The sequence below is a fragment of the Manis pentadactyla genome, chromosome 1 (assembly GCF_030020395.1).
Source record: "Manis pentadactyla isolate mManPen7 chromosome 1, mManPen7.hap1, whole genome shotgun sequence".
NCBI lineage: Eukaryota > Metazoa > Chordata > Mammalia > Pholidota > Manidae > Manis > Manis pentadactyla.
In genome coordinates this window covers 105,561,497-105,589,405 of record NC_080019.1, presented here as the reverse complement: position 1 = coordinate 105,589,405, position 27,909 = coordinate 105,561,497, and positions in this window count along the sequence as shown.

The following is a 27,909-nucleotide window of genomic DNA, read 5'->3' as shown; positions in this document are numbered from 1 at the left end:
GATATTCCAGCTCCTGTTACCTGTGGTGGTAACCATGGTGATACAACTTATACTGGCTCTTCTTCCCTCCTTCTGCTTTCTACCTAAGACCTCTCTCATGCTCTATTTTAGAACATAAATCAAGACACTGTATCACTCTTATATGAAGATTAAGATAACATATTTATTTAAAAGAGATTTAGTATTTACTATATAAAGGCAGCTATTAGAAAAGGACATAAATCAAGGCATTATTTATAGGGATGGAGAGAAGGGGATTCATTCGAGAGATTTTGGGGATTCATCTCAGACATTTTTAAGATACAAAAAAGTGTATGATTAGATGTGCTCAGGGATAGTGTGGAATCTGAGATGATTCTCAACATTTCTGACTTTGCCATTTGAGGAAGAGACTATGAGAGAGGCTGGGTTAGCAGTGGGGAGTATGGAATTTAATGTTTCACATATGACACTTGATATTCTAAGGGTAGACAAGTGTGACTGTCCATTATGATGTTTTTTCTATGTATCTAGAGATAAAAAGGTGGTCAGAAATAAGCTACCACTCATCCTAAGTAACCCTTTGGTTACATCAGAGATACGTGCATAGAGCATAGGTTACAAACTGTACCCGTGGGCCAGACACATTAATGGCTTTTGTTTGGTGTGAAAAGTGTTTCTCTACGTATTGGTATTTTTTTCTTGCTTGTTTGTTTTATTTATCTTTTGAATCACTTTTATAAGTGATTTTATTTAAAAACAAACAAACTTCCAGTTTTTCTAAAAAAAAATCAGACAATTGACAATACTAAGTTTGCATTTCTGATTGGCAACACTCAGCTGGGTCTGAATAGCAATGCCACTTATAGAATAAGACAAACTCTCTTCAGTAGCCCATATACTGCACCACCTGCCCTATCTTTAGACCAAGGGTCAGTTGCCATTTACCATGAAGGTGTTTGTTAGTTTTCCTTATTACAGAACCATATCACTCACTTTTGCTATATATTTGTTTCCTTATAGGCATTTGTGATTGAAATCTGCACAGAATAAGGGAGTGGGAGATGAAGAAGGCCTTTTTAAAAGGGCTTCATTTTAAAAGGTAGGTGTTCTCAAAGAACAGCTAAGAAAGGAGACTGAACTGGGTTGAATAGGGTCCTCTCAAAATTCACGGTCTCTTGGAACCTATGAAAGTTTGGAAATATGGTCTTTGTAGATGTAATCAAGTTAAGATAAGCTTATACTGAGTTAGAGGGGACCCTAAATTCAATATGACTGCTGTGAATATAAGAAGGAACAGACTCACACACCCCCTCCACACCATATGATGACAGAGGCAGAGGTTGGAGTGTGCCAAGGATTGCCAGCAACCAAAAGAAGCAAGGCAGAGACAAGAAGGGTCCTCTGCAGAGACTTCAGACAGCATCATCACTGCTCACAGTGATTTTGAACTTCTAGCCTCCATAACCATGAGAAAATAAATTTCTTTTGTTTTAAGATACCTGTTTTGTGATACTTTGTTATGGGAGTCCTAGGAAACTAATAAGGATAAATGAAAAAGTGAGGGATAAACAGGAGTCTTTCAAGGAAAAGACTGTCATTCTTATGATCAAATGCTGAAAAGTGGTCAGATAAAATAAAAGACTGTTGGAAGTAACAAGTAGGAGTTTCGTAATGACCATGGGAGGTGCCCTTTCAAGTGTTTGATGTGAGTGGAAGCAAAACAGAAGTGGGCCGAAGAAAGAATGTGAATTAAAGAAGTGGTGACAGTGAGTAGATTCAAGAATCTTCTCTGGGAAGGAAATGAGAGTGACAGGACAACAGAGACACATGTGACTCATGAAGTGAAGATAACTTTTTAAAATAAAGATAAATACTTGTGCATGTCTGTGTTGACTAATTGCTGAATGTCCTTACAGATCCACTCGACACCTTTTCTGGCTTTTCTCTCAGGAGGTTGACATATATTAACCACATGACTGGACTCTCTTGCCCTTGAGTTTTGGTTAGGGTTGGTCAATGGAAGGCACCATCAGAAGTGTTGTCCAGAAGTGAGGCCAAGTTATTTGTTGCCCTGCCTTCCTCTCTGTTGGAGAGATGGCTCCCCCGCTGCTGTCTCGTGGTTCTCCCACAGCAGTAGTTCTCTCCCTGCCTGCAGGCAATTGCTCCTCCTCTTTCCCCTCAGGCCTGAGAGTGGGGACCAGAGAGCATCACTTTATTTTGTATATGCAATTGCTTCATTAAACGTTTTTCAGTTTATCCATTTGAATGTAGCACCTGTTGGGAAGAAGCTGGTGAGAAAGGCAGCACATAAGGATTGATGTAATAATTGATACAGGAAGACAAATCCTGAGAAGTTGAGAAAACATGATTTGGAATCCCTTTCTGCTTTCAGTTGATCCTTCACACCTTTATAACATGAGACAGATCATGTCAGTTCTCTACCCCAAACTCTCCAGGGATTTCCCATGTTACTTGGAATGAATCTATAGCTTCTCCCATGGCATCCAAGACATGGCATCTGGTCCCCAGCTAACTTCTGACCTCATTTTCCTCTACTCTTTCTCTCTAGCTTTCTCAACTAGCTTTCTTGCTCTTCCTGGAGCAAGACAAGCATGCTCCTTTCTAATAACCTTTGCATTTACTGTTCTCTCTGCCTAGAACACTCTCCCACAGATACTAAAGTGGACTTCTTCCTCATCTGATTCAAGTCATTGCCTGATGTTACCTATCAAAAAAAATATATATATATGTATATATATATAATTTCTGCAGAGGTCAGATCTCTACCTGGGGAAAATATAATTCATGTATGGCCCCAACTGCTGCACTCAGAAATCCAACATCACATTGCTGATAACATAGCACTTGCTGGGGCTGCTCCCCCGCTATGACTGTTTGCAGCAGGGATTCACAGGCGGACCCATTCCTGGGGAATGTGAGACTTGTCTGATGGACAAGTTTGACTTGAGGATTCCCCATTGACACTACTGATATTTTTAGGAGTGCACCCTAGTCTGAGATGCTTCTACCTGACCTTCATTCCTTCTCTGTCTCTTTTTAAAGAGCCAGACTTACACTGCAGTCTCTTGGTTCTTCCCAGCTTCCTCCCTCCACACTTCCACGCAGAGGCACTTCTAATTCTTTTCCACATTTAATTCCATCTTGCTGTCCGCTTCTTGCAGGACCTATACTACCACATAAAGGAAATTTCTCCCCAGTGCCCAAGGCACATGGCAAATAATCTTTTGCTCAGATCTTTGTTTTCCTAGAAAACATCTGAATGACAAATACCAAAGTATTCATTAATCCACAATTCAAATCAATGGGTTACAAAGAGTAATTTCCTCCCCTATTTTCAGTTATTTCCATTATTCTATTTTCTACCCATTCATACTTTTTGTATTTCCGTCTTCCATTCTTGTTCCTCCCACTATCAAAGAAAGCACAGGCCTCCACCATAGTTCTAAGCCCTGAAACTTGGCCTGTTCTCCTCATTTGAGAGGATACAACACATCACCAACAGATAATGGTGAGCTATGCATGTAGAACTAAAGCTTATATTTAAATATCTGTGTGTGTATAAAAGGAATTTATTGGCATTCTAGAAATGGTACCAATGAAGAGAAATTTGATTTGATGTAGTTGAGATGTCAGGTTCTTGGGCTGCAGTCCATCTACTGCTAATAAACAGTATATCACCCTGATAATTCTCAGTCTGGAGCTTTTCTTCCTTTTTTCCCAAATTCTGAGTTCCCTTCTCTTGTCTTCCTCAAGGGCCTCACTTTTAAGCCTCTCCCTCCTTGTCACTTATTGCACCTGCTGCCTCTCTAAAGTATCCACACTTGTGTAGCCAGGACCAGAATCAAGAAACAGGCTATTACTGACACCCTGAGCCCAGAATTTCCTTTCTCATTCCCTTCTAGTCACTTGCAAACCTCCATACACCAAGATCTCTTGTATCCAGTTTTGCTGACCCAACTTTTTGTTTGGGAATTTTACCCATATCATGTTGTGCAGTTCATTCATTCTCATGGCTATATAATATTCCATTGTGTGAATATACTAAAATTTCTCTATCAGTTTTACTGTTGTTAGATGTTAGGGTTATTATCAATTTTTAGCTACTATGAAAGTGCTTCTCTGAACATTTTTGAACATATTGTGGATTATATATAGGAGTAGAATTGTTGGGTCATATAGTTGTTAAAGCTATACATTAGAATGCCTCATGTAAACACTCCTAAGCCATTTAATGAGGAATAGAAACTCATTTAGACTCACTCAAGGAAAAATAATTTTATTGAAAGGTACATGACTTCCACAGAATTTAAAAAAAAGGAAGCTATCAAAAGCAAACATATGAATTCATAAAACGCAACTTTTGGGTTTAAACAACTCTACATATTTTAATAGATCCAGAAGCATTTTACATTTTATAACCCAGAAGGATGTTCACAAGGAGGCCACTGAGTCATCAAGAGAAATTAAACTGTCAGTATTACGTGATAAATTTTAAGAAAATTTTTATTAAAAAACTAAAATAAAATTGGTATCTTAATAAGAAAAATATTTAGCAACATGGGAATATCTTCAACCCAATCTTGTTTTATTAAGAAGTCTAAATAGCAGCTCTTTTATTGAGAGCAAATAACCCCCAAAAAAACAAAATGCAAAAAAGCTTTTTCTATGGTGAGGAAAAATATCTTGGGGAAGACTTAAATTTGCTTTCATAGCATTTCAATTTTATATTTTTAAATACTTCCAATATACATGTTATAAGTGTTTACACAAGGTAATCATTTAATGAATATATTATTATTTTAATATATTTATGAGTTATGTAATTATCTTACATATGATATATATATATAATGAAGTACAAGTAGAAGGACTTTCATTAAAGTGTGTTGGTTAAATGCCTACATAGTGTACATAATACGTATCTATCTGCCTACCTATGTTATTTAAAGTTCTTTTGCTACATAGTTGTTCCCAGGTGATGAGTTTTTACTGTAATCTTTATTCTGATTTCTATAGTGAGATCCTACCTACACAATATGGGAAGTAATTCCTGTTTTCTCCAGGTGCTTGCATTGGTGACCTCGTGCTTTGTTATTCAACCTTCACTGAAATGTGTCATGAAGGGCAAGAAAGAACAGGACTATTATATTATTAGATAAGCATACCTGTCCCCTGGCTAGTTTGAAAGGATATTGTAAGAATTAATGAGATGGTATCATTGAAATACCTTTAAATGCTGGAAAAATTCAAATGATGTAAATGGTTATGACTTTAAAATGATCACCAAAGGTATATTTTGGGAGTTTGATTTTATTCCATTAAAAACTTATTAAGTCAATAAATTAGCTTTATAATGTCATTTTTACTAAATTCAAAGGGTAGAGTCTCTTGAATTAATTTAACTTTCATGAAAGAGACCTTTTCTGTATGGCAGGATTCTTTCAGTGGCAAGTCTTAAAACCCAGCCCAAAGGAACTTAACTATTAAAGGGAATTGATTTGCTCAGGTAATTGAAAAGGCTGGGGGTGGCGCCTTCAGGCATGGCTGGATGTAGAGTCTCAAAGGCTGTAGTAATGAACGGGTCACTTTCTCTCTTCTCAGTTCTGCTTTCTCCTAGGTATTGTCATTCTTGGGCTGGTTCCTCTATGAAAGAGCAAATTTGGCCAACAGCAGCTTCAGAGATTTCTCAACCCATGTGGAAACTCCCGAGAGAAAGAACAGCTTATCTTTTCCACCAACGTTAGGAAAATCCCCAGACTGTCCCTGGCCCACAGTGGTGATGTGTCCCCACTGCGGTGAGTGAGATGCGGCCTCTGACGGCCAGGACTGGGTCGCCAGTCTATCCTGGCGTCGGGTGTTTCGGTATTGTCCGCTCCGTAGACCAGGTGGGGAAGGGCTGCCTGTCCCAAGGAAGATGGCAGGCTGCTGTCAGAGGACAAGGCTAAAGGCAAAATCAGTGAAGGACCAAGTTCCTCTCACCAGTGTGAAATCAGTAAATCAGAAAGTCCCAGAAAGAGAAATTCTCCCACCAAACCCAGTGTCATTTTTAACATTTGTTGAAGATTGATGAAACATTGAACAGTTTGTATCTAAATGCTGTGCCACTCTGAATTATCTTCTGGATTGAACAAAACTATTTGTCAAAATCTTATTGACTCTGTTTCAGAGACTCACTGCCACAATTTTCCTCAGTGAGATCACAACTGTACATGTGTTAATAGGGATATTTGGGACCCATAACAGCACTTAATGAATACGCAAGGCCGACTGGATGACCCTGTCGTGTGTGAACATGTGTTAATTAGGAGGCTGAGAGGTTTCAGAGAGCAAGTGACATGTTAAAACTCTGATAGTGAGTGAAGAACTAGAAGACCCATCAACCTGATTTTATCTGTAGAAGAGATCTTCCACAAATAAATAATTAAAAAGGAATTGAGAGCCTCAAGGGGAAAATTAAAGATCATATAGAATAGCAGGAAAAAGTAACAAGGGCAAAGAAAGTCAAATTACAACAGATGTACTTGTTGGTGGGTCATTTGAATTTTGCTGGCGGGGTAACCCCAGCAGGAGGGGTATTTTCACATCGTTTAGCAGAGGCCACAGCAGGGATAAGGAGTTCTAATCACTTTATTAGAATCGCAAAGTCATTAAAGGAGGCCTGGGCATGTGGGAACTACTTATAGAAATATTCCATGAAATGCTTGTGTGACCACAGAAATAATGGAAAGTAGATGTTGCTCATAGACACATTAAGAGAAGAAAAATTGATTTATTTTGTCTGAATAGATGGACTCATGAGATTCTCTTGGTGAGAAAGAAGAATTATTCTAAGAATAAGATCTTATGCTGGCAGTTTTAGTGCACAATCTTGGACCGTCGACTCCAATTAAGTCCTTATGCCTCTTTGGTAATAGCAACTAAATTATTAATCTACCTTTTTTGTTTGTAACACACAAGCTTGTATAGAGTTTTTAAAAAACCAGTTCTGATAGGAGAGTCTTAAAGTATTTGGGATTCTGCTTTTCCTACTGATGATCCCTTAATGAATTTTTTTAACCTAGACACAACAGATGTTGCTGATTTTATAAAACAAATCTGATATGTAAAGTCCACTGGTTCGTACACCAGTCTCAATCACACACATGGTTTAGGGAAGAAAAGTGTGCATAAAAGTGGCTGTGCTCAGCACCTATCATCACAAGCCAAAGTCACTTTTGTAAAGTGGGTTTATGTCAATTTTCTTTTGTGAAACAAATCATCATAAACTTAGCCACTTAAAATAATATCTATTTTAGCCCATAGTTTTGTAGGTCATAAGTTCAGACATGGACTAGCTGAATTCTCTGCTCAGGGTCTTGCAAAGCTGAAACCAAAGTGTTGGCCAGCTCTATTTTCATTTGGGGAATCTGGGAGAAAAGTTGTTTCAGTGTTCATTGAAGTTGTTGACTGAATTCAGTTCATGTGGTTGTGAGACTGCAGTCCCTCTTCCTTTGCTGGCCATGATATGGGATGGGCTCTCCACTCTTAGGGATACCTGTCAACAACCTTTGCCACATGGCCCCTTTTATTTGCATATCCAGGAATGGGGAATCTTGTCAAATCTCTTCTCTGTGTTGAAACTCTGACTTCCGGAAGAGCTGTGTCCTTTAAGGGTTCACCTGATATGGGTGAGGCTCACTCAGGATAAACTCTCTTACTTAAGATCAACTGTCCCATGCAATATAATATAATAATGGGAGTAAAATGCAACATAGTCACAATATCAGGGATTATGGAGGCTATGTACACTAGGGAGCAGGCATCTTGGTAGTCATCTCAGAATTCTGCCTACCTAGGACAGTATCTTTCTTTAACCTTAAGATAAGTGGCTAAGTGTATATTAATGCTGTGTATTTCAGGCAAAGAAATTACTCCACTTTTCAACCTGTTTCTACTCATCTATGACTGCCCTTCCTCACCCCAGAACTGCCAAACTATGATGTAATGTTAGGCAGTGTAGTGATTCTGAGTCTGGGGTGGTCACATATGCAACTCATAGCCTGGTATACATAGCATTATTAAAACTTAAAAACTGTAAGAGTTCTGAAAATACTTGAAAACTAAATTTGAGGTCCACTTTATGCCTTGAAAATGGCAAATTATTTTAATGTAAAACAACTTTGGATGGAAAAACTAAAACAGCAAAAAAAGCAAATATTACAAAGGAATTACTTTTCTTAAAAAGTTTTAATGTTTCTTTGAAGGTTATCATTAAAAATATCTTTTTCATTTGTGCTATATTTTGTTAGATTTACATCAGGCATTCCTCATTGACTGCGTTTTGCTCTTATTCATACATAATGATGATCATGAAACAAAACACGAAAAAAGTGCTGTAGACTCTGCATTTATGCTAGAATAGACATTGTATTTTGGGATCAGTTAAAGTCTAAATTCAGAGACATCTTGATTTATGAAGAGAAATGAGAAATGAAAATGGAAAATAACAATTATGAGTGAGGAACACACTCATAAAAGATCCTTTTAATTTTTTAGACAATAATTTTTTAGAGTTACTCTGAATGTAGGATTGTTTCACCTTTTCTTAATTCTAGTGACTTCTGTTTTTCATAGTTTATTTTCCAGGCCTTTCACCCCATATAAATTAAACCCTGTTTGTAGCTGGGAAGTATTAAACACTTTAAAAAATAAATGTGTGCATTTCAACTAAGTTGCAATCAGGCATGCAGTGAATTTCCCTCATGATTATGCCACTTTTGAGAAACAATGCAGTAGATACAAATTCAGAGACTCTCTTTACAAAGTATAACCTATATAAAATGCTTAACTTGTCTTACCTGGTGAAATGCAAATAGATCTTTTCAATTGACATTAGTAGCAACGATTTAGGCAATAAGTGAATGTGAATATTCAGCTTCACTCTTACTTATCCATTCACATAAATCAGTATAATATAAACTTACTGTATTTTCATGTCTGCTAATTTTATTAGATAAAAATCTTGGCTTTTTTAAAACAGTTCCATTTGATGTCTAAATATTTCATATGATATTGTTTCTGAAATTTATTAATTTCACAATATATGTGATAATATATAATGACTGCCAAAGCAAGTGAATTCTGGAACATGCTAATTCAGCTAGTGTGGTTGAAAATGTGATATATATAAATGTGTGTGTGTGTGTGTGTGTTTCTTTTTTTACCACTGCCTTTTCATAAGAATTTTTTTTTAAACAGTGTTTTTCTTTTCTCTTTTTATTTATTTCCTCCAAAGTCATCCCTCAAAGATTGAAAGGGAGATTTTTTTTCTCAAGGTCAGATCTTTCCTTTAATATCTCCCTCAGGCCTATGCCCCTTTCTTTACTAATAACCTCGCTCTCTTTTTCTTCTTAGTTTGAATTCCTAGGGTCTTGAATTTCACTTAAGTGTTGAAGTGTTGTAAGATAAAAGTGGTAATTAAAAAATATCCATAATCTTCATCACCTCCCTATCACCTTTATCATCTAAAGACCTTCCTCCTACTTTACTGAGTAAACCTAAGCTCTCACACATAAACTCCCCCTGATTTCTTCTGTGCAGCTCAGAATATATTCATATAGCATCCCCTGCTTGTTTGAGAAGATATGGGTGCTCCTATTAATACTAAACCAAGTTATCATGTCTCTTCTGAGAACTGTTCTGCCACCATCTGGTTTTGGATCTTTAGTTTGACCCCTAACTTCTTCTCTTTAGCTTTGTAGGGGAAGAAAAATAATTTTCCCTCTACCTGTCTATGTTCTTGGCTGAGATGGCCCTGTAATTAAAAAAAAACAAAAAACCAAGCAAAACAGACTAAAAGAAGGAAAGAAAAACAATTTAAATTACATATGTGTATATGAGAGCCCCCAAAAGATATGAGACTCGATAGGTAGCCAGACAATTGAGGCTTATCTACCATCCTGAGCTAAAGAAAGGGAGAGGAATCTGGGGTTTCAAAAGAGGGAAGGTGAGAAGAAATGTCTGATGAACAAAGGTTGCTCTACAATGCAGATAACTCAGGTTAAAAAGTGATTTTTGGTAATAGCTTTTTTCCTGGTACAGGTCGCCTATCAAATGCAAATTTCCCTTACAAAAGGGGAACTTGTACTATTCTCAGAGCTTCTCTTGTGTCTGCAGTTTCTCAAAAATATCAGCTCCAAAGACTCCTTAAACCAAAGAGGCATATTTTGGGGTGGTAAACACACTCAAGCCTCTCTTAATTAATTTCCCCACAAACAACCAAGATTACCTCAACCTGCTGACTGCTCATTCTCTGACCACACTTTCTTAAAAGCCGTAGCACGAATTTTCTCCATTTCAAATCTTTAACTAACAATCCTTGTATGCTGGCATTTCCTCCTGTAAACTCCCGCCTTCCTTCTGAAACAATTTTCTTGCTGGTCTTTTCTCTTTCAATTCAATCTCTGGTTATTTTGATATTGGGAACTCTCTTATATAGAGAGTAATATCATTCTGAAAACTCTCTTACATAGAGTAATATCACTTTAATCATATTTCAGCATTTTTTCTTTTCCATCATTTTATATACATCTCTGTCACTATTCTTGCTTAGGCTTCTTTGTTTACTTTTACAGTGTACACTTACAGACCTCAGTGTTCTAGTTTTTGTCTCTGGTTGTTGCCTCTTATCCTATTCTCTCTCCCTTGGTGATTTCATACATGAAAATAACCAGAAAAATCATTTCCTAATCAGATTTCTCTTAGTCTAACTTCTCTTTTGATTTTCAAAAGAACCTTTTCAATTGTTTTGTTGGATATTTCACAAGGATGTCCTGCCTAAATCAAAATTTAAACTCGTCCACAACTTACACCATTCTCATACCAACCAGCCACTTTTCCAGAATGGTGCTCCTTCCTATTCATCTTTATTATCCCTAGTGCTTAGCTCTGGGAAGGATTCAACATATGTTGAATAAGCTGCCCCCTCTCTATCAATGGCCTTTCTATTTTACCTGTTACTTTGATTTAAAGTCAGAATTTTCTTGAAGTTCTTTTTTTTCTTAATCATCAATATCAAGAAGTTCTGTCAATCCTTGTAAAATCTCTTGCTGTCATAGTCTTCTTCCCTATTATTGCTGCCATCCGTTGCTAAGATGTGACTCACAAGAGGGCAGATATGCGTACTGTTTTGTTCACAATTTTAGCCTACACACCTAGAAGAGGACATGGCATATAGTTTGTGTTCTATAAATATTTGTTGAACTGAACCGAGTTCTTTTATTTTTACAACAGACTACCTGGACTTTAAGTACCCATTTTTCTAACCTATCCTGCACATCCCTGTTATTTACAATCTCCTACTCCTCTGTTTTGGTGTAAAAAGTTCTCATTTCTATGAACTATATGCCACTTTTTATCCTGCCTCTTAGCTATCGTTGACCAAACTCCTGGTTATTTGACAATATCCATCTAAGATGTGGATGCATAAAACACATCTTTCTTTTCCATTTCAAATTATTCCATCACTGCAGGTAATTCAGTATTTATGTCTGGTCCTTCTACAACAAATATCACAGTTTCTAGTTCACCGTATAAACCTTCCAGAAATTCCTGGATATCTTTCAATTTGTCACAAGTATACAATGTAAACCTTTGCTGAGGTACTTTTTGTATCTTTTAGTTTATCCAAAGTATTTTTAGAAGTTTTCACCTAATATCAGAAAATGGCTTTGATAGCTAATATGTACTTTCATAATAGTTTGGTTCCATGAAAACAAACTGAATACCCACAAGACTATGTTTCTATCTCTCTAATGTGGAGAAGAGTGTGATGGGATCAAGAAGCTAATTTCAAATCAAATTATAGATTATTAACATATTGAGAAGATAATATCCCATAAATGGTACTGCCAGTAAAATAGTGTGTTCTTACGAATAGATTTCCTGGGAAAAATTAATTATTTTCTGTATCAGAATTGCCAGTCCATTTATGTTATACCTTAATCAGATTAGCAAGACCTTATTTCTCATTTTATTCTTTGCATTATACCTGAATATAACATTACTATAAAACGTTAGCTTTTGACTGGCTTTGTAGCCATTTGTTACATGTTATTCTTGCTTTATGTTCTACATCTGTTTTAAAAAGGATACACTTAAAATGGACACCATGATTTAGAGTCATCTTTGTGTTTACATCTGTTCCATTCCATTATTATGGACCAGGATTCTTTTGTCAATAAGCAGAATATGTTCCTTGAACTCTCCCCCATATGTCAACTATAATTTGAATGATTCTTGGTATTCCACATGTTGCAAAACAACCAAGTGATGATTCTCTTTTCACACTGTGTTATAATCACTCCTTGTTATTTATTAGGTTAAGGTGTCACCTTGCTATAACCTTCAGTCTTTGGTAGAAAGTTTGAATTAGAAATATTATCAGTAGTTTTACAAATTGAGCTCATACAACATTAGCAGCCATTTCCTGTTATTACCTCAGATGCAACAGCTTGCATGTTTTAACTCTGATTTGATAAATTGAATAACTACTAAGGTGAGTTATGTAACAACTCCAGTTTAAAAAAAAAACCCAAATTAAATTTAAGAATGAATAAATTTTTAAAAAGTTTTAGTAAACTGAGAAATGTTAATGAAATGGGTAATTTCCTGGAAAAGTATAAATTGCCAAATTTGAATCAGGAATAATTTCAAAAATATAATTAGAACAATATAGGGAAATTGATAATATAAAATAATTATTTCTAGCATATCTCTGGAGTGAGAAGTCTTGTTGACTGGTTATTTAAAACTTCAAAAGACATAAAATGCTTATACTACATAATTTATTACATAGCATATCAAAAAGGAGAAATTATCTAAATTGATCTTTGAAACTAGAAAACCTTGATACCAACACTTAATCAAAAAAAAAACAACTCTAGGTCAATATCATTTAGAAACATATATATATGTAGAAACTATAAATAAAATATTAGCATGACAAATTAAATGCTACACACAAAAAATATAATCTTTCATGACCAAGTAGAGTTTATTCCAGGAAAGTATAGATTATTCCATTTTAGGAAGTCTATTAATATAATTCATCACTTCAAACTGTCAAGGGAGAAAAGTCTTATGATCTTCAAGTCCAAAAATGTTATTTCCTGAGAATATGTCTAGGAAAACTCAGAAAGAAAAATGCTTACTTTAAATCATAAACAATATCTACTTTGACCAATAGCTCATGTCATACTTAATGGTGAAACATTTAGAAGATTGCCTTTAGAAACCATGAACAAGATAAGGATGGTTTTTGGTTGTCTTTTCTAAAGGAAATATAGTCAGGATCCCTCAGTCGACTAATCTCTTCCAATCATAAATTGCTGATATAGTTGCTGCTGCCTACCCTTAGATTTTACATATGAAATATGATAGCCAAATGGACACCATTTCTTATATGCTATGGCTTCAAACATATTGTCATGGAGGATGCACGAATCTGAAGGATCAAACTTAGCCTGTTGTACGGTTTACCTACTAGTAAGGGAAACAGGCAAGCAGGAAATCCTATTAGTCTCCATATCATTGAACCATTCACATTAGGTAAAAGAGAAGAGAGATATACAGAGAGCAGAGCAAGGAAGGCAACTTGAAATGAGTGACCCTTCCCAATCCATTTCTATTTGTTTAACCTGTCAGTATAATCTAGATTTGCTGTAGTCACAAATTGACTCTGAAATCTTACATACTTAAGTAACAAAAGTTTGTTTCTCACTCATGCTACATGTTCAGTGAAGAAGACTGCTGTGTGGTGTTGCTCCACGCAGTTCTGAGGCTGTTGGTGTCTTCCCCATCTTGTACCTGTATCATCTGGCACACATGATCTCCCAAGAGGGCTTGGCTGGAGAAGGTACAGAATGGTGATTGCTCATGGGCTTTTCATTGTCTCTGTCTAGTAGTAATTAGCACCAGTTTCAATCATGTTTCACTGGATAGAAAGTCTTACGACCCTTTAGAATAGTAAGTGGGTTTACAGTATTATTGTCTACCTCAAAGATCAGCACTTATCCTCCTTGAAAATGGAGATTAGTTCAATTGTTCCTTACTCTAAGTAGCTGTGACCTCTCAAGGGTTACCAATAAATTGATTTGAAAGGCAAATACCAAATATATTCATAATTGTCAGCCTGACCAGCACTCTTTGCTTATAAATAAGCCATATGTGTGCCAATATTATCAGCTAAAGTGAGCCTAGATTCAGAAAGAGGAATATAGTTATATAATTTTTAATTTATATATATATAGTAACAAGATCAAAACAACAGGTACTAATATTAATCTTTTTGATTATACATATAATCAAAAGAATATAATCTTTTTGATTATAATACTAATCTTTTTTATTGTGAATAACAAATTGTCACAAACTTAGTGGCTTAAAACAACAAAAATTTATTATCTGACTGATTCCATGGGTTAGGAATCTAAGTATGCTTACTCTGGTCAGGATCTCACCAAGATGAAATTAACATAATCAGCCAAAGCTGGTTTGGCTTGAGGTCCTCTTCCAATGCCACTGATTATTGGTAGAATTTATTTCTGTGCAGCTCTATGAGCTCCCCTTATCTTGCTGGTTTTTAGCAGGGGACTACTGTCAGCAGCCAGAGATCACCCTCAGGTCCTTGCCCATGGCCACCTCCTCTCACAGAAGGGCAGTTTGCTTAGTCTTTGAAGCCAACAGGAGAACACTTCTAATTTTAAGGATTGTGCCTGATTGTGCCTGGCCCATTGAGGATAATCTCCCTTTTGATTAATTTTTAGTCAATTGATTAGAAATCTTAAATATGGAAGTTATATGCTCTCATATAAACTGGTTCTTCCCATACTTAAAGGGAGGTGATTATATAGGGTATGTATATGAAAGGAGGGAATCTTTGGGGCCACCTTTGAATTTGGCCTAGTACATAATATTTATGTGTCAGGCATTATGATAAGCATTATACCTTCCTTAATTTATTATTTCATTTCATAAAAACCTATGAAGTAGGTATTATTAGTTTCATTTGAGAGACAACAAAAATTGAATGTTCCAAACAACCTACTCAAAGTATCACAAGCAATAATTGCTAAGCCATAATTTAAACCTAGGTTTGAAGGGTCCAAGTCATCTGTTTCACTTTTTTACTACTTTGTTTTTCCTTTTTTTGCCATCCACTTAATAGAACAACTCTTGAGTGTGTCCAATACTACCATTGCTTGCATTAATGTTGGGTGCATTGTGTTTTCTCCTTGCACCATTTATGGGTGTGAAAAAGGACTACATCCTTTTTTGTTGAGCATATTTTTAAAGTTTTTGTTGTTTTTAAATTGGATTCAAGTATTGCTAGCACTAGAGCCATTCTGTTTCCTTGAGAGGGCTTTGATTATCTCTGATCTGGTCCATCAATTTTTTATGTAACTTCCTGAAAGCCAGTTTATTTAATCATGCTTCAGGTAATTCCTATAGATTCAAAAATTGTGGAAGGGGACATAAAGAGCTAAAGACTGCAAAGTTCATTTCTAAAAATTTTCAAGTTTTCTTATATGACAGAAATGTTACAGGCACTGTTCTCTGAGAGAGAAGAATGTTTTCTTAAGTAGAGTTATTGTTTTCAACCCAAGGCTATGGAAATCTTAGTTTCACAATTTATCTCCTTTGGGGATATATCTTCTAAGTGTTATAAAGTTTACTTGTGATAGTTCCTGAAGAATTGGCACCAAATGCCTGATACCAGGTGCCACTAAGAACTTGAAGTTGTCTTCTTCTCTCCTTAGTGATCTGTGTGCTCCCTTGGTTCACGTAATCGCAAGTTCTCTGATTTAGTATTCAGAATGGTGATTCTCAGGTTAAAAAGGAGTGTAAGTTTCAACTAGGGAACTTTTTTTTTTTTTCTCATTTTATCAACCCTGGCCATGTGGTTATACATTCTAAGAAGGATTTTCCTTTGTTTACCCCTCAATTATCTCTATACCCTTAAATCACTGTTGTAATGAGCCCCCTTACTAATGTAAGTAGATGTAATCCTTTGAATGAATTGATGTTGAAAAATTGTTTGGGAATAAATGGCCTAGATATTAAGAAATATATTGGGAACTGTTACTCAATTTTTGAATGAGAAATACTATTTTAAAATGTAATATTGCATATATTAATAGCTCTTAAGTTCACTACTCTTATTCTGGGACTGATTGTGTTTTTGAAAGTGTGTGGGTGTGGTGCTAACATATTCTTACGTGACTGACTTTGGAAAACAGAAGTTGATGGTAAAGTCTTGGAGTTGAAGTCATGCAATTTTGGAGGTTGCAAAGGAATATGCCAACTGTAGCTGCTGAATGAGAAGTTCAGGCTTCAACCAGTGACCCTCTGAGTAAGACTCAACAGAATAGAAAGAAAATCAGGAGGGGGTGGGTTATGTTCAGTTAGCTAATTAAAAAATATACATTAGCTATTTAGCTGACTTAAACATTAAATAGAGTTTGAAGCTTTAAATTGTGTGGAATGGGTACATTTTATGGAGAATTGTTTATTGAGATAATACTACTTTGGGGCAAAGATAGGGTAGAAGGAAATGTTTTTTGGAGCCAGACTGCATGAATTCTAATCCCCTCATTACTGGATAACTTAACTGTAGTTACTTACCTTGTGTTTTCTAATCTACAAAATGAGAACAATAGTACCATCTACTAAATAGGGTTATGTGAGGATCAAATGGATTAATGTCTGTCAAAGTGTTCAGCATAGTGCCTGACACATAATAACTAATAAGTGTTAGCTATTAACATGGTACCATTAGCAGGAGAACTGGGAATAGTCGAGGGGTGACTAGCAGACTTACTACTAAGGTTAGATAAAACCTTGAAACATTTAACTGGCTTCTGAGCAATATCAAGCAGCATTTATCAAAGACTTTGGGACTGGAAGAAATGAATGGAAATAATTCTGAAGATGCAGATAGTTTTCAGGAATAATTGTTAAAAGGGAAAAACAGTAGCCAGAAAAAACTATAAACTTACAAACACTGGGTTAACACAGGAAGAAAACATGACTGGTCATGTCGGTCACAAGATTGAATATCCAAGGGGAGTTGAAATGTTCCCACTCCTTCTTACCCCTTAGTCCTCAGGGAGAAGAACTAGATATAAGACAAATACAGAATAGAACCCTTAATCACAGAAAATTAGGCCAATGGATGGGAGCTTAATTTCCTGTGGGAAAGGTATACATAGTAAAAATAAAACAGAATTTACTTTGAATACTTTCTAAACAAGTTGACTAAGAATCAGGTAAACATATCAAATCTAGAAACAAACAAAATGGATTAATTGATTATTCTCTTACATCCCTCTTTAGCCCCTTTCTTAAGTCTTTATTGCACTATGCTTTTTGATTTCTTCCATGAGCATTTGGAGGATGTGGTAGGATGGGTCTGAGGGAACACGAGAAGCCATGTAAGAGCCTGGGTTTGCTCCAAGAATGGAGTAGGAAGGGTCACACTTGTCTGTCTTTGATCTAAACCTTGTGCAAGGAGCATGGACGCTTAAACTTGGACCAGTCCTCTTCATCAGAAGAGACTCCATGGATATTCAGATCCAAAGCTCCAGTTGCAAGTAAAGCACTTTCAGGGGCTTGGGGTATATAGAGTATATGCTACAAATGTGGGGTAAGGTAATGATTTTTGGTTTTAAGTCCTTTGTTATCTCCTTTTATACTACAAATATTCGCTATTGCTAGTATTAACATTCTTCTCAAAAAATTCCTTAATGTGTAGAGATAATATAAATTGTCTCCTCACAACCCATTTCTGTACCTCTCTGGAATAAGGACAGGAAAGCTAAATACCTGTTGCAGGAGTAATTATGTGACCCAGTGATACACAGGCAAAAGTTTCCAGGAGGGTTTCCTTCCATAATGAACAGCAAAACCACAAGGAGAAGGCCCTTTGCACCTTCACTTCTCAGTCCGTTCCTGCCAGGAATGCAGAAGGGGGAGCAGCCATCTTGAATAAAGAGACAACAAATCAAGCATAAAAAAGCAGAAAGATAGAAAAATCATATCTTTTTCTGCTAGCAGAACTTCCTTCTTCTCAACTTCTTTAGATAAAGTTTTATTTGAAGTATAATGGATATAGACAAGTGTAGAAATCCTGAGTATACTATACTCTGTGTAACTACCCAAATACCCAAATCAAGATAGGAAATGTGATTAGCACCAGAGAAACTCCTCATGCCCTGTCCCTGTCATTACCACTTTCCCCAAAAGTAATCACTATTCTCACAGCTATCATCATTGAATAGTTTTTTCATATTTTGGAACTGTATGTAATTGGAATCACATACTACATATTCTTTTTTTTAAAAATCTGGTAGCAATGTAACCACTACTTTTCTAGACACACTGTACTTGGAAACACTTGGAGCTTATGTTTTAATGACAATAAACATAAAATAAAATAAATAAAATGTATGTTAGATGGTGATGATTGCCATGGAGAAGAATTTCAGGAAGAGAATATGTTGCCATTGGGACCAGGGAAGATTACAATTCTAAATCAAGTGGTCAAGAAAGGCTGCAATGTGAAGGAAGCATTTCAGCAAAGACCTGTGGGTTGACAGGAGGACCTTATTTGGAGTCTGGGTGTTTACCAGACTCCTCTGTTCAAAATAACATTTTTACATCCAGTTTTATAACACATAATAGCACCAGCTTTTCTGAATTTTGGGGGGAATAGGCAACAGCTTTCTTTCTTATCTTGCCGCAAGCTCTTTCACCAGTTATTCAGATTTTCATTTGTCCAGGCCAAGTGATGGAATTTCATTAATTAGCACAAACTGGGGAAGAAGCAATGCTGAAAAGTCAAAATTTACAACATGAAAAGCAAGATTGCAGAACTGGATTATTAACAAATAGAATATGGAGTATGTAACGATGATCCTTTTGCCTTCTCTCCTACTTAACAGTGAGCACATTCTATGGATTGTTGACTGTTTCTTCCCAAAAATAAAAGGAGATCATATAAATTAGATGCTGCATTTCTCTTGCAGCTCTCCAGGATGGCTGTGCTCCAGCAGCCCCATCATCACCTCCAATCCAGGTTCATTTCAGTTCTTCCTTTATCCTGGATCAGATTATACTTTCTAAAATATGAAAGTGATTCAGTCCTTCTCTCCTGAAACTCCTTCAAGCAGGAAGCTCTCACTGTGACTAATAAGGCCTTTCCAAGCTTGTCTGTATCTACTTTTCAAATCTTCTGCCTAATACTTCTGCCATATACCTACCATGGTCTATGCAGAAACCTTACTTCTTTGCCTTCCTGTGTACTGTTTTATTCTCTTAGATGTCCTGTCTTCTTTCTTTTCCTTGTAATGTAAGGAAAAGAGTCCTCCAACCTTGTCAGCTTTGCCCAAATCCACATAGGTCATGCGGGTAAAGGCTTGAACCACAGTTAATCTGAAGCTTGGCAGATACCTTGTGATCCTTCTAGGATTCAGGAGGATAGGAGGCTTTGAAGGGCTGCTATAAGCTCTTCTTTCACTCTCCTCCCTGTTTCCTCTGGAAGGCTATTAGGGGACAGTTTCTTTTATCACCTCCCAAGTTCTTCTGAGGTATGAGGTTTCTGTCCTAACTCCTCCAGATTATAGCTACAGACCATAAAAGTACTTGGTAGCAGTCTAGAATAGAGTCCTCAGCCATGGGGTTTCCCACAACTCATTGTAGTCTGCCAGCACCTTTTTATTTTGTGTGTCACCCTTTTTGGTTCATAGGATAAAGACCCAGGGAGTTGACACTTTAATTATTCTTCCTTACTGCCAAGGCAAGTCATAAATTCCTTGGATCTAACGATGGCATATTCTATCTCTAGTGACTGAATCAGTCAGGCCTTGATCTTGATCCTTGCCTTGACCCCCTGGTATTTTGTGCTTAACAGATAATACCCAGAATTCCTTCAAGTCTCATCTCAGCCCTTTCCTCACTCTGAAGTCTTACCTGTCCCACAGGCTGCCTTAAATGCCCTCTCCCCGCTAATCCTATTATACCTTCTATCTTTAACAAATAAGATACAACCTATCTACACCTGTCTAATATAGTAGCCACTAGCCAGATGTGCTTATTAAGCACTTGGAATGTGGCTAATGTGAATTAAGTATCTGAGCATAAAATACGTACTGGATTGTAAATATTTAGTATGAAAAAAATTATAAATTTTTTCTTGATACTTAAACAATATTGATTACATGTTAAAATATTATTTTGCATATAAAAATTGAATATAAAAATAATTTCACCAGTTTTTCTTTCTTCTGTTTTAATAGACTTTATTTTTTTAGAGCAGTTTTAGGTTTATAGAAAAATATCCCAGAGAAGAAGTTTTTCATACCTCCTCCCCTCCCAGCTTTCCTTATTATGAATATCTTGCATTAACATGGTACATTTGTTCCAACTGATGAAACAATATTGATACATTATTATTAACTAAAGTCCATAGTTCACATTAAGAGTTTACTCTGTGTTGTGCATCCTGTGGATTCTGACAAATGTATGTCCTGTGTCCATCATTACAAAATCATACAGAATAATTTCTATGCCATAAAAATCCCCTGTGCTTTACCTATTCATCTTTTTCTTCCCCAAGCCCCTAGAAACCACTGATCTTTTTACTCTCTTCTTAATTTTAACTTTTTCAGAATGTTATATAATTGGAATCATAGAATATGTAGCCATTCAAGACAGGGTACTTTCACTTAGCAATATGCATTTAAAGTTCCTCAGTGTCTTTTTATGGCTTCATAGATCATTTCTTTTTAACTCCAACACATTGTGGTTGGAAAAGATATTCTGTAGGATATCTCTTTAAGTTTATTGAGGCTTAATTTGTGGCCTAGCATATGGTCTATCCTGGAAAATGTCCCATGTGCTCTTGAGAAGAATGTGTATGCTATTGTTGGGTAGGGTGCTCGACATGTGTTAGATCTAACTTTTTTTTTTTGTAGAAGTCCCCTATTTCCTTATTTATGCTCTGTTCATTGTTCTATCAATTAATGAGGGTGGAGTATTGAAATCTCCAATTGTTTTTGTAAAATTAGCTGTGTCTCCCTTTGATTCTGCCAGGTTTTGCTTCATATATTTGATCCTCTGTGATGTTTTTAATTGTTACATCTTCTAGCTGTTTTGAACCTTTTACTAATAAAGTCCTTTTTTTTAGTCTGATATTAGGATAGATGCCCCTGCTCTTTCAGCTACTCTTCATATGGAGTATTTTTTTTCACTCATACACTTTCAATCTATATGTGTCTTTAGATCTAAAATGAGCCTCTTGTAGACAGCCGATAGTTGGATCATGTGGGTCTTTTTACTGAAGTATTATTGATACACAATCTTGTATCAGTTTCAACTATACAACAGAGTGGTCCAGCAGTTACCCATCATTATTAAATCCTCACCCCCACTAGTGCAGTTACTGTCTGTCAACACAGAAGGATGTTAGAGGATTATTAACTACATTCTCCACACTGTACTACCATCCCTGTGACCAACCTACATTATGATTGAGAATTTTTGTGCCCCTTTATCCCCCTCCCGCCCTAACTCCTCCCCCATGGTAACCACCAGTCCCTTCTCAGTGTCTGTGAGTCTACTGCTGTTTTGTTCAATTTGTTTTGTTTTGGTTTTATATTCCACAAGTAAGTGAAATCATATGGGGTTTTTATTTCTCCACCTGGCTTATTTCACTAAGCATATTACCCTCTAGATCCATCCTTGTTGTTGCAAATGGCAGGATTTCTTTCTTTTAATGGCTGAATAATATTCCATTGTATATATGTACCACATCTTCTTTGTTTAATCATCTATTGATGGGCATTTTGGTTGCTTCCATATCTTGGCTATTGTAAAGGGTACATATATCTTTTGAGATCAGGGATTTTGTTTTCTTTGGGTAAATTCTTATAGGTGGAATTACTGGATTGTATGGTATTTCTTATTTTTAGTTTTTTGAGGAACTGTACCGCTTTCCACATTGGCTACACCTTTATCCCCCTCCCACCCAGTGTAGGAGGGTTCCCATTTCTCAGCATCCTCACCAAACACTTGTTATTTCTTGTCTTTAGATGGATAATGCATTTTTATCCATTCTTCCAATCTCCATCTTTTACATTTAGGGCAATTACTGATAAAGGGGTGTTTCCTTTTGTCATTTTGCTATTTGTTTTCTATTTGCCTTTTGGCTTTTGTATTGTTCATTTCCTGCATTTTTATCTTATGTCCAGTTGTTTTTATGTAGTGAAATGTTAAAATTCTTTTCTCATTTCTTCTCGTGTATATTAAATAACTACTTTCTTTGTGGTTACCATGAGGATTACATTTAACCTCCTAAAGCTGAAACACTGTAGTTGAATTAATACTATATTAACTTTCATAAAATACAAAACTATGCCCCTTCACAGGGCTATCCCCATCCCTTTTGGTTGTGGATGTTACAAAATTACATCTTTATACATAGTATATCCAAAAACACAAGCTGAAAATTCTTTTAAATGTATTAGTTTCTGAAATTATCTAGAAAACAAAATGTGGAGTTACAAATCAAAGTTAAAATAATAGCTTTTAGACTAGTAATTGTTTTTTTATAAAAATGTATCAGTCTCTTAAGTCATGTAGAAAATAAACAGTGGATTATGAACTGTTGTTATAATAATGCTAGTTTTTATAATTGCCCATGTACTATATTAAAATCTTTATTTCTTTATGTAGCTTTGAGTTATTGTCTAGTGTACTTTCATTTTAACCAGCAGGACTCCTTTGAGCACTTTTTGCAGGTCAGTCTAGTGGTAAGGAACTCCCTTTTGTTTGTCTGAAGATCTCTTAATTTCTCCCTCACTTTTGATAGACAGTTTTGCCAAATATAGGATTCTTGTTTAAAAGGGTTTATTTTTTTTTTTTAGCACTTTAAACAAATGGGCCCATTGCCTTCTGGCCTCGAGAGTTTCTGACATGCAATCTGTTGTTAATCTTATTGGAGACTACTTGTTCATGACGAGTCATTTCTCTTTTGCTGCTTTCAAGATTCTTTGTCTTTGAAATGTTTGAGTATAATGTATCTTGGTGTCTGTCTTGTTGAGTTTACCTTACTTGGACTTTGTTGTGCTTCTTGAATCTTTTCATTCCAGAATGATGTTGATGAAGCATCCACCTAAGTGTCTGAATTTCAGACCTTTATTTATATTTTTTAACTTTATTGTGATAACAGTTAATATGAGATCTACACTCTTAACAAATTTTAAGTATACAATACAGTACTGTTAACTATACGTACATTGTGTAGAGCAGATCTGTAGAACTTACTGATCTTTTTAACTAAAACTTTATGTCTTTTGATTAGCAAATACTCACTTCTCCCTACCCCCAGCCCTTGGCAACCATTATTCTACAATGATTCTATGAATTTGACTATTTTAGTTAACTCATATAGGTAGAATCATGCAGTGTGTGTCCTTTTCTGACTTATTTTGCTTAGCAAAATATTCTCAAAGTTCGTTCATTTTGTCACATATTGTAGAAATTCCTTATTTTTAAGGCTAAATAATATTCTGTTTATGTACATACAACATTTTCTTCACACATTCATCCATCAGTGGACATTTAAGTTATTTCCTTGGTTATTAAGTAATTTTTTTTATTAAGTAATATTATTAAGTAATAACCTTGGTTATTGTCAAAAGTGCTGCAAAGAACATGGGAGTTTTAGTATCTGAGATCATGATTTCAATTCTTTTGGATAAATACCCCAAAATGGTCATATTACGTAGTTCTATTTTTAATTTTTGATCAGTCTTCATGCTGTTTTCTATAACAGCTGCACTATTTTACATATCCACCAACAGTTTATAAGTGTTCTAATTTCTCTACAACCTTAGCAATACTGTTGTCTTTTGCTCTTTTGATAATGACAGTACTGACAGGTGTTCATCACTGTGATATATCATTGTGGTTTTGATTTTCATTTCTCTGATAATTAGTGATGTTGAGTCCCTTTTCATATACCTGTGGCCCTTTGCATGTCTTCTTTGGAGAAACTTCTGTTCTTTAGTCCATTATACTTATAAATCAGATTACTAGTTTTTTTGCCATTGAGTTATAGAAATTCCTTATATATTTTGGAAATTAACTTCTTATCAGAAATATAGTTTGCAAATATTTTCTCCCATTTTATAGATTGCCTTTATATTCTGCTGGTTGTTTCATTTGTTGTGCAACTTTTTAGTAGGATGGAATCACACTGGTCTATTTTTATTTTTTGTTGCGTGTACTTTTGGTGTCATATCCATGAAATCATTGCCAAGACCAATGTCATGGTTATCCCATGGGTTTTCTTCTAGGTTTTACATTGAAATCTAATCCATTTTGAGCTGTTGTTAAGATAAATGTCCAATTTCATTGTTTTGCCTTTGGATATCTAATTTTCGCAATACCATTTGTTGAATAAACTATCCTTTCCCCATTGTGTATTCTTGGTACTCTTGTTAAAGATCAGTTGATCATATATGAAGGGGTTTATTTTGAGGGTCTCTATTCTGCTTTATTGGTCTATATATCTGTTTTATACAGGTACCATATTTTTTACAGTTGATATACAATATTATATTGGTTTCAAGCATACAACATAGTGATTCAACAGTTATGTACATTATTAAATGTTCACCTCAACTAGTGTCATTACTGTCAGCATAAAAAGATGTTACAGAACTATTGGCTATATATATAGTTATATATATATATTTATATATATATATACATATATATATATCACTATGCTGTACTTTCATCTCCATGACTAGTTTATACTATAATTGAGATTCCACCTGTTTCACCCACTGCCCCAACCCCTCCCCCATGGTAGCCACCAATCACTTCTCAGTGTCTATCAGTTTATAGCTGTTTTGTTTTGTTTTAGATATTAGATTTTATATATGTGTGAAATCATGGTATTTGTCTCTCTCTACCTAGCTTATTTAATTTAGCTTAATACTCTCTAGGCCCATCCATGTTGTTGCTAATGGCAGGATTTCTTCCTTTTTTTTGGCTGAATATTATATATATGCATCACACCTTCTTTATCCATTCATCTATTGATGGAAACCTTAGTTGCTTCCAATGCCAGTGCCATGATGTTTTAATTGCTGTAGCTTATAATATATTTTGAAATCAGTAAATGTGATGCCTCCAGCTTTGTTGGTTCTTCAGTTTGATTTGGTTATTTCAGATCTATTGTGGTTTCATATGAATTTTAGAATTTTTCTCTATTTCTGTAATAACTGCCATTCTAATTTTGATAGAGATTGCTTTAAATTTATAGATTGCTTTGGATAGCATGGATATTCCTACAATACTAAATCTTCCAATCCATGAATATATAATGTCTTCCCATTTGTGTTTGTGTAACTTGCTTAATTTCTCTCATTAATGTTCTGTAGTTTTTACTGTTCTTTTTGGAGCCATTGCAAATGGGATTATTTTCCTAATTTCCACTTCAGTTAGTTCATTGCTAGTATACTAGAAGTACAATTGATTTTTGTTTGTTGATTTTTGGATCCTTCAACTTAATGTATTTTTTAGTTCTAACAGTTTTTTTAATGGAGTCTTCAGAATTTTCAAAAATAAGTTCATGTCATCTTCAAATGAAGACAATTTTATTTTTTCCTTTCTGATTTGAATGCCTTTTATTTCTTTTCCATGCCCAACTGCTCTGGCTAGAGTTTCCAGCACAATGCTGTATGAAAATGGTGAAAAATAGTATCATTGCCTTGATCCTGATCTTAGAGGAAAAGTTTTCAGTTTTCCACCACTGAATATGATGTTAGCTGTGGGCTTTTCATATGCAGTCTTTATTCTGTTGATGTACTTTCCTTGTATTCCTAGTTTGTTAAGAGTTTTGTTAAAACATCATGATTGGATGTTGAATTTTGTCAAATGCTTTTTCTTCATCTATAGAGATGATCATGTGAGATTTATCCATTATTCTGTTAATGTGCTGTAACATATTAACTGATTTGCATATGTTGAACCATCCTTGCATCCCAGAGATAAACCCCACTTGATCATCATGTATAATTCTTTTGACGAACTGTGAAATTAATTTACTAGTATCTTATTGAGGGTATTTGTGTCTATATTCATCTAGTATATTGGCCAGTAGTCCTTATCTGCCTTTGATAGTAGGATAATTCTTGCTTCATAAAATGGAAGTGATTCCTCCTTTCAATTTTTAGAGAAGTTTGAGAAGGATTTGCATTAATTCTTCTTTAAATCTTTGGTACAATTAATTGATACAGCCATCAGGCTCCGGACTTTTCTCTGTTGGGATATATTTCATTACTGATTCAATCTTCTTGTTACTTACAGATCTATTCAAACTTCCTGGTTCTTCATGATTCAGTCCTGGTAGATTGTATGTTCTTAGGAGTTTATTCATTTCTTCTAGGGTATCTAATGTGCTGTTATATAATTGCTTATTATTATGTTGTATCTCTTATGGTCCTTGTTATTTCTGGGGCATCAGATATAATATCTACTCTTTCATTTCTGATTTTATTAACTTGAGTCTCTTTTTTCTTAGTAAGTCTGAGGAATTGTCAATTTTGTTTATCTTTTAAAAAAATTAACTGCTAGTTTCATTGATTTTTTTTCCTATTGCTTTTCTATTTCAATCATTTCTGCTGTAATCTTTATTATTTCCTTCATTCTGATAAAACGGGGTTCGGGTTATTCTTTTTCTAGTTCCTTGAGGTATAAAGTTAGTTCTCTGAGAGCTTTCTTTTTAAATGTAGGTGTTTAGTGCTATAAACTTCCTTCTTAATACCACTTTTGCTGCATGCCATAAGTTTTTGTATATTTTCATTTTTACTTGTTTCAAAGATAGTTTCCAATTTTTCTTTTGATTTATTTTTTTCATCCATTGGTTATTCAGGACTTTGGTGCTTAATTTCCATGTATCAGTGATATATCTAGAAATAAATGTTTTAATATGTATAAGGCTTTTGTGATTGATAGTTTTTTTTTTATTTGTATGCCTGTGGGGTATTAGGCAACTCCATTTTTCTCTGCAGCATCCTATGCCCATTTCTATCATTATACAAATCACATTCCATTCTTATTGTTGGTTACACAATTGTACATAACACCCTGGAATGTGAGTACATTGAAGGTATGTTCTCACCTAGTCTTACAGTGCCTAGCTCAGTGGTGGTTAATGGGTGCAAGTAAATGTTTGGTGAATCAGTGAAGAAATAAATGGATGCAAATATGTGTGATGTCAGGTGTGTTTCGACGTCCCCCAACCAAGAAGAATATACACCAGGAATAACTGTATGCTATAAATGTTGAATTCAGAAAGCCAGCACAATTTTAAGAAGTATTAGGTTTTAAAAGCAGAGAGTGACAGCCATGTCTTATCCCCAGGAGGCACAACAAGTAATCCCATGTTTGAAGGCATGAATAACACTTCATTACAAAAGTCAATTTCCTACCATAACCCTGGAGCGGCTAACATAGGAATTGTAGGTTTTCACAATGTTTACAACGGCTGTACTCTATTTTTTTCTTCAAGGCCAATATGGATTTTGTGATTTTAGCATAGAGAAGCTGCACATTTGAGCACAAGCTTCTGTTCTAATAGAGCAGGTAGTTGACCCTTTAATTTTCTGAATGTTATGATGTTGTTTTGTTGTTTTCCTCAGAAGTAAAAGACTATAAAATTTTTATAAAATGTTTAGGAACATACAGTGAGTCAGATAAAGAGGTTAAAGGAAGAAGACTGGAAAATTCATGTATATCAATTGCTCACTGCATACTACTCAGCCTGTAGCAATCAAAGCAGTTTAAAATTTGTAA